Source organism: Felis catus, chromosome B2, assembly GCF_018350175.1.
Source record: "Felis catus isolate Fca126 chromosome B2, F.catus_Fca126_mat1.0, whole genome shotgun sequence".
Taxonomy (NCBI): Eukaryota; Metazoa; Chordata; class Mammalia; order Carnivora; family Felidae; genus Felis; species Felis catus.
Window position 1 is genome coordinate 14,691,571 of NC_058372.1, and position 7,784 is coordinate 14,699,354.

Below are 7,784 nucleotides of genomic sequence, written 5' to 3' on the forward strand. Positions count from 1 at the left end.
AATCATGGGTGTCATATTTTATGATTGTGTCTGTTTGTATTTAGTACACTTGTTATCCTTGATGTTTTCGCCCTGAGGACATCCAACTGAACAAAATTGCATACATCTTTGTGGATTACCCCTTCTGCATCCATAAGTTATCTGCCCTTTTAAAATAATTTGCACTAAAACACCAAGTGTTTTTCCTAATGGGAATAGACAGCTAGCGTTTTTTGATGCAAATGACTTCTCCCCACTTTCTCCCCAGCCCACAGCGAAATCTGAAGCAGCAACAGAGGGCTCCGTGCTTCCAGAAGTAATTTAAGCACAGCAGTTGGGAGCTGCGATGTGACTTAAAAACCCCCGCTTGATGTTAGCACATGCTAAATGAGACACTGGAAAAAGATTCGGCGCGATGAGCAGAGATGTTTTAAGGGCACTTATTATAATATTCACCTTCATTCTTTTTAAAACACCAGCTTTCACGCAGGCAGTTTTGTGTTTGTGTGTAAAGATTAAAGTGTTAAATAAAATCATAAGCATAATCTAGTGTATTACAGCACTTATTACAGTATTTCATTTTCTCCTGGAGGTAATACGTTGGGCTTTTTTTTTTTTTTTTAACTTTGATAGTATTTCTGAACTCTCTTCGTGGTAGGAAAAAAAAAAAATCAAGAATTCCACTGTAACTTCTATTTTATTCCAGCACCTAAATGTATGCTGTTAGGAGCTCCTAAGAGTACCTTTATGTAGCTACTTTTACCTGAATAAAGAAGCCGATGTCAGTTCAATATAACAATGGCTTGAAATATTTAAGTAGAAAAAGAAAAACAAAACAAAACAAAACATTGCTTCCAAAAGGAAAAGTTGAGTATGGCCACCTCTTGGCTAAAAATCAATGTATTTCCCACTATCGTCCTTTTTTTTACCTATAACTGACTTGGGAAGAAAAATGCATAGGGGGAAAAAAAGACTATTCTAAGGCAAATGAGATACTGAAGGGATGAGCTCTTCAGGCAAAAGGCAGCCCACGGAGAAGAATCACGCGGGGCCTTCGCTGCTGTTGGGACCCTAAGTAATGACTACCTTTGGTTCTTCGTCGCTGTCCCTTCCGCGAGGTTCTGGCCGCAGCGCCCAAGCCCGCGGGCTCCCTGCCTATCAGCCCTGGGACAGCACAGCGCATCTGCGATGAGAATGGAGACAGAGTCCCCCTGGGAACCCTGTTGGGGGGGTGGGGAGGGCGTTCAATCGTTCGCAAACCATTAAATGATCTGCACGCTGGTGGAGCGGGGAGCCCGGAACAGCTTTCTCCTGCATTCCACACCCCAGCCTTCCAGGCACTCCACCCCACCCTCGCGTCCTCCGGGGACTGTCCGCACCCTGGTGAGCCCGGCGACCCGCACTTGCGAGGCGCGGACCGGCCACCGTGGCAGCTGCTGGCGTCCACGGGGAATTTTTCTGGGATCCTTGATCCGACACCCTTGTCTCCTCAGCCAATCCCACGTACTCTAGTCTCCACGGGTGGTCTGCACATTCCCAAGCCCCTCCCGGAGCTTTTGCGCTGCACCCCCAAAAGGTCCTGGGAGAATGCGCTTGCTTGGAACCCTCCCGCCCCGCCCCTGGTTTCCGCCGCATGCCGAAGTTTGAGAACCACTCTGCTAATCAAATGACTCATTCACGGGGCCTCAGACTTCTCCCGCTCTTGCCTTTTCGACTTCAGAGTCTCTTTGGTGGTAGCTCACGAGAATTCCCAGAAAGAACAAGGCCAAGACTAAACGCCTTCTTTCTTTCTGCTCGGCGTCGGGCCCTAATCTCCTCCCAGGCGCAGACCCGATCAAGAGCATTTTGAATTCCATCCTTTTCCTCTGGCCTACTTGAAAAACAAGAGCTTGCATCCTTTAAATAATCATTCTTGTGTCTCACTGGCCTCTCTTCAATCCCGCTGGGCATGATGATGATCAGAGCACAGACCCGGGCTTTCCCCCCTGCCCTCAAGGGGACAGGGTGCCTGGGATCGGCCCACACAGCTTCCTACTGGGAGACAATGCCGGCCGCCGCTTCCCATCCCACACCACCACCGGCAGGCCCAGCTCCTTCTCAGGGCCATTCCGGGGTGTATTCCCAGTAGGAGGAATGGGATTTGACTTCAGACCAGCCGACGAGAACACCAAACGTGTGCTTGTGCCAATCTGATAGCAACCCCCGCGTGTGGTCCTGTCTGTAGCTACACGTGGTTCGCAGACAGCATGAAAAAGTTCCGTTGCTGGCAGAGTCATGCTCTTCTGGACTCAGAGAGATCCAGGGTGGGATGGACAGATGCCTTCTCTGTACTGAGTCCCCGGAGAGACTTCTATCTGCAGATCAAGAGGCGGGAAGAGCCATCTGGCTGGCTAGAACTTCTCCAAACCCTCCAGAGCCCCGTGGGTGAAAGGGGCATTCATCCTGAGTTCAAAGGCTGGCCATCAACTTATTAAAGAGAAAAACTTCCAGCCTACACAGGAGTTATGAATACTGAGATCGGGATTGTTCCCAGTTTTCTCTTTGTTCCCAGGGCTAAGACTCCAGTGACTCTTTGAAATGCAGTCAGAGGAAAGAACCTTCCACACTTTGGCACAGAAGGAAGGGCTCGGTGCATTCCATGTTGTTTCTGGAATTGTGATATCCACTACCCCAGAGAGAGATTTTTTTTTTCCTTTATGGAATAGAATCCTTACTATTTTTCATACCCGTCCCACGAGGTGAAAAAAAAAGAAGAAGACTGACAAAAAGGTTGAGGGTCTGAAATTTGACCTCGCGTTCTATTTGGGACGCGATGAATTAGGTAGGAGCGATTTTGCAGCGCTGTCTCTGACCCAAATAGTAAACGAATATCCTCCTTTCTTGCTCCCACTGCTTAAGCAAAAAACAGCTGTGCGCAGCATCTGGAAGACTGGTTCCGACCTTGTTTTATCCTATTTGATTCCCACTGGCTTTTATGTTTTCCATAAATGATTGAAGAAAAGTTCTCAGTTGGAAATAGCAATAAAATCTTCCATAAATTCTTGGTTAGCACCAGCTTCAGGCAGCTCATTGGATTCTCACTCTGCACAGTCCCGGGGTCTGTGAAGGCTTTTCCTGGGCTCCTCTGGCAACCACAGAACATGTCATTTTTCTTTTCAGCCACAGTCCCTGGTATGGCCCCTCCCCTTTCGTCTTTGTCTCAGAATCTCCATTCCTTCATTTATCAGATGAGGGCAGTAATCGTACCTGCCTCTAAACCCTTAGGACAGTGCCTAGACCACAGTACAGATTTGTGATGATGATGATGATTAATTATTTTTAATCATTCACTTAATATACAATAATAAACATCATGACCATGCATTGAGAGACGGCAGGAGGCATTCTATTTGTGTCGTTCAGTCCTCAGAACACCCCTATGAAGTAGGTATTTTAGCTTCATCTTATTAAAAAAAAAAAATGGAAGTTTTGCAAACTTAAGTAATGGACCCAGGGACTCTCTTATAAAGGAGGCAGCTGGGGCTGTGCTGACCAGAACCTGTGCTCTTTCCAATATTCAATACGATCCAGCAGCAAGAGCTTTCTGGATGCTGGGCGTTGAGGACGGACAAGAGAGAGAAAACTCGATTCTCAGACAGTCTGTGCCACCTGCCACGGCTCTCAGATCCTCAAGCGGTTGGTGACAAGGTCTTGGGAAGAATGTGATGGGAAAGTCACGCTCTGTTCCCTGTCACACCCCCATCCCCCCCACCCCCGACCTTGAAGACAGTTTCCTGGTCCTCTGCATGGGTGAAATGGCTTGCTTCTTCGTGTTCCTCGTAGCAGCTGGAATCTTCGTTCTGCACCTGGTTTACTGTGATGCTCTCAGCTTCACTGCTACCCTTTAGCAAAGCAAGAGCCCCACGCAGACCAATTGTCTGTCACATGGGCTCGGAAAATTTAGAATTTCCAAAGGGCACCTTAGCCAATATTCTATACATTTCTTACTTCCGTTTCTTTCATTAAGGAGCTATTTTTGTTCCCAAACGGGTCATTAGCTTTTTCCCCACTTTGATTGGTTTACCTCATATTAGTGGTTGCTGCCAAAGCTTGTCTGGATGGACAGAAAACTTGAAACTCTTGGGGCACCTGGGTGGCTCAGTCGGTTAAGCGTCCGACTCTTGGTTTCGGCTCAAGTCGTGGTCTCACGGTCTCTGAGATCGAGTCCCAGGTCTGGCTCTGTGCTGACAGTGCAGAACCTGCTTGGGCTTCTCTGTCTCCCTCTCTCTCTGCTCATTCCTGGCTCTCTCCCCCTCTCTCTCAAATAATAAATACACTTTAAAAAAAGAAAAGAAAAGAAAGAGAACTTGAAGTTCTTGCTCTCGCTCCGTCTTCCACTAGGAGAAATCCTGTGGACTCCAACAGTATTTAAAGGGCTTTGAGGGGCGCCTGGGTGGTGCAGTCGGTTAAGCGTCCGACTTCAGCCAGGTCACGATCTCGCGGTCCGTGAGTTCGAGCCCCGCGTCGGGCTCTGGGCTGATGGCTCGGAGCCTGGAGCCTGTTTCCGATTCTGTGTCTCCCTCTCTCTCTGCCCCTCCCCCGTTCATGCTCTGTCTCTCTCTGTCCCAAAAATAAATAAACGTTGAAAAAAAAATTAAAAAAAAAATAAAGGGCTTTGAATTTGTTTCCTGTGATATTCTCCAAAACCGTAATAAATGAACAGTGTTTTGCATGTCCCGTAAGGTAGTGGCGACCTCACTACAGAATCTGGTGCCACCTTTTATCCAGTGGAGTCTCCTTTAATAACTCAATGCCACAATCTTAACTGCATCGAACCATAGCTTATCTATCCCCAAGTTTTCCTTCTGCTTCACTCTTGCGTGCTACTGTTTATTTTTTGGCCGAGAGAAGAAGTTTACCTTCTGTTCTCTAGCAAAAGAGGCCACAGGCTCAGGGATAGACAATTGCAGGGTCAAAACTGTAAATTCAATATAAGCTTCGGAAAAGAACGGAACGGAGTCGTTTAGGAACCTTTCCACGAATCCCAAAGGTTTCCGAGGGGTGTGTAAAGGGAAGGACGAATGGGAAAATAAGGTAGTTTCCCACACGACAGATCAGGAGCTGACCATTTCTAAAGGCTAGTTTGCAGAACGGGGCAACGGGGAATGGGATTAAAAGGCTGCCTACTGTGAAATTGTCTTTACGTCAGGATTCCAACCTCCCTCTCCGATGATTCGTGGCAAATAAAATAGTGCATATCTCCTATCCCATCGCGAGGCAACCCTGCTGGGTCCTGGAAGATGGAAATGAAATGCACCAATTCTACCTCTCTTTCCTGGGCTCCTCCTTCCATCGATCTTCCCGGAGATGCCAACAACTAATGGCATTTTCCGAGTCCACTGCAGCACGGATCGCGCCTCCCTCTCCTCTCGGTCTGTTGAACTGGGCGTCGCGGAGACACAGGTAAGAAGCTGGCCCGGGAAGGAGAAAGAAAAGAGCAATGTCCACGAACGCGGGTATCACCCACTCCGGTTGTGGCGGCCAATGAAAACGTCGCTAGGCCCCAATGTAAATATTTTGCACCTTTCTGCCAGGCCCTGTAGTTTTCGTACAGGATCCGCGGCTTAGAAATTCACAGGCAAGTGTTATAAATTTGAGAACATAAGTTGGACCCCTTCCCGTTCCAATAAGCAGTCACAGGTGTGGTTTTCATGAAATTGTATATTTAGGGAGGGAGGAAGGGGAGAGAATTGCATGTTCTAAGCAAACTGTATTTGCATACACATTATGCATGTACCCAACACATGCATATGATTAAATATGTTCCGTGTTGGCAGCCTCTCGCGGTGTTTCCTTAAAGCAGGAATAGCAAACAGGCTCCTCTTGCCAAAGCCAACCGGAGCGTAGTGGCTGTCTGAAGTGCCCTGTCGGGAAGGATTCGGAGGTCACAGCCGGGTTCATTCGACAGTCTCGGTTTTGTGCCTCCCATGTCCCAGGCACAATGTGAGGCTGCTACATTGTATGCTTTCAGGGGCGGATGTGTGTTACACTCCCTGAGAGCTCAATACAATCGGTGCCTCCTGGAGGGGTACACGCCCCCCCCCCCCCCCCCCCCCCCCCCCCCCCCCCCCCGCCCTGAGCTCCAGGCCCCGGGATCTGGGATTGCTTTTGCAAGAGTGTAGCGAGCAGTGGGCAAGAGCCCACACCCGCATGAGAAGGCGGGGACGGGGGGCGGCGGAATGTTGCAGCGTGTATGTCATACATTTGTCATTTCTGCTGCGGGACCGTCGAAAAACACACTCGCCTTTCCATATGGCCACCTGACGTGCTTCGTCCGTGTGCACAATCCCGCGGTGTCACAAACGGGTGTGCAGTTGGGGCACAGCGACGCCAAGGTAATCGTGAAATAAAAGGGCCGTCCTCCTTCACGACAGGGCAAACGAGAGAGTCATTGTGATGGCCCTGAATGTTTTGCCCTTGCTCTTTTTTTAGTTTATTTTGAGGGAGAGCGCGCGTGTGCGAGAGTGAGGGAGGGCTTAAATGAGTGGGGTAGGGGCGGAGAGAGAGAGAGAGAGAGAGAGAGAGAGAGAGAGAAAATTCCAAGCAGGCTCCGCCCTGTCAGCACAGAGCCTGATGCGGGGCTCGAACTCACAAACCATGAGCTCGTGACCTGAGCCAAAATCAAGGGCTGGACGCTCAACCGACTGAGCCACCCAGGCAGGCGCCCTTTGCGTGGCTTTTAACAAAGATGAGGGCATATGGTAAGTCTTTGTACTCTGAATTTCATTTTTTTTCTTTCTGTTGCCAATTGCCTGCTCACTTGGACGTAACATTAGCCCTTCCTCCAGGGTGTCCGCGGACACTATTGAAGACCAGGGGGAAAGGAACTCAGGTCTGTTTGTGGGTCATCGTGCTGCCTTGGGCAGAGTCACGTGTCCAGAGAGAACGCGGGCCTGTTCCCTGATGGAACATTCCAGTTGGAGAGCCACCCAGCCAGCCTGCAGGCTCCGGACCTCTGTCTTGTCTACGGTATTTGAGAGAAGCTCTTTCCGGGGTGGGAGCTGGGCGATGACGGAGAAGGTGAAGAGCACGTGCATTAGGATATCCCATCCTTCTCGCAGACCTTTCGTAGGTTCGCCTGAGGAGGAAAGCGGGTGATCCTTGCTTTAAGGAAGCAAAGGCATAAACTAAACTTGATGGCAGACCTCTTCCATCCCCTGAGCCCATTCATTGCTACAGATACTGTTTCCTCTGCTTTTTCCCAGACCGACTTAAAAGCGACAGATGCAAAGAGGCCTAAAAAATGATTAGAGAGGGGCGCCTGGGTGGCGCAGTCGGTTAAGCGTCCGACTTCAGCCAGGTCACGATCTCGCGGTCCGTGAGTTCGAGCCCCGCATCAGGCTCTGGGCTGATGGCTCGGAGCCTGGAGCCTGTTTCCGATTCTGTGTCTCCCCCTCTCTCTGCCCCTCCCCCGTTCATGCTCTGTCTCTCTCTGTCCCAAAAATAAATAAAAAAACGTTGAAAAAAAATTAAAAAAAAATGATTAGAGATTCTCTTATTGTGCTTTGTTTTGTTCTGCATGACTGGGTCCGTTAGGCTGATGCTGGTTAGTCAGGCAACAACCATTTGGCTCTCATTTCGGACCTTCAGGGCTGAGTTAGGATAAAAGGAAACTTGCTAACTGCTTTGAAAAGCTACTTGGCGAATGCACTTTTCCTTTGAGCCGGCAGCTCCAATTCTAGAATCCTGACTTCCTAAAGAGCCAGGGAGCGAAACGCAGCTAGGTACCTATGAGCATGTTCATCACTGCCCCATTTATAATAGGG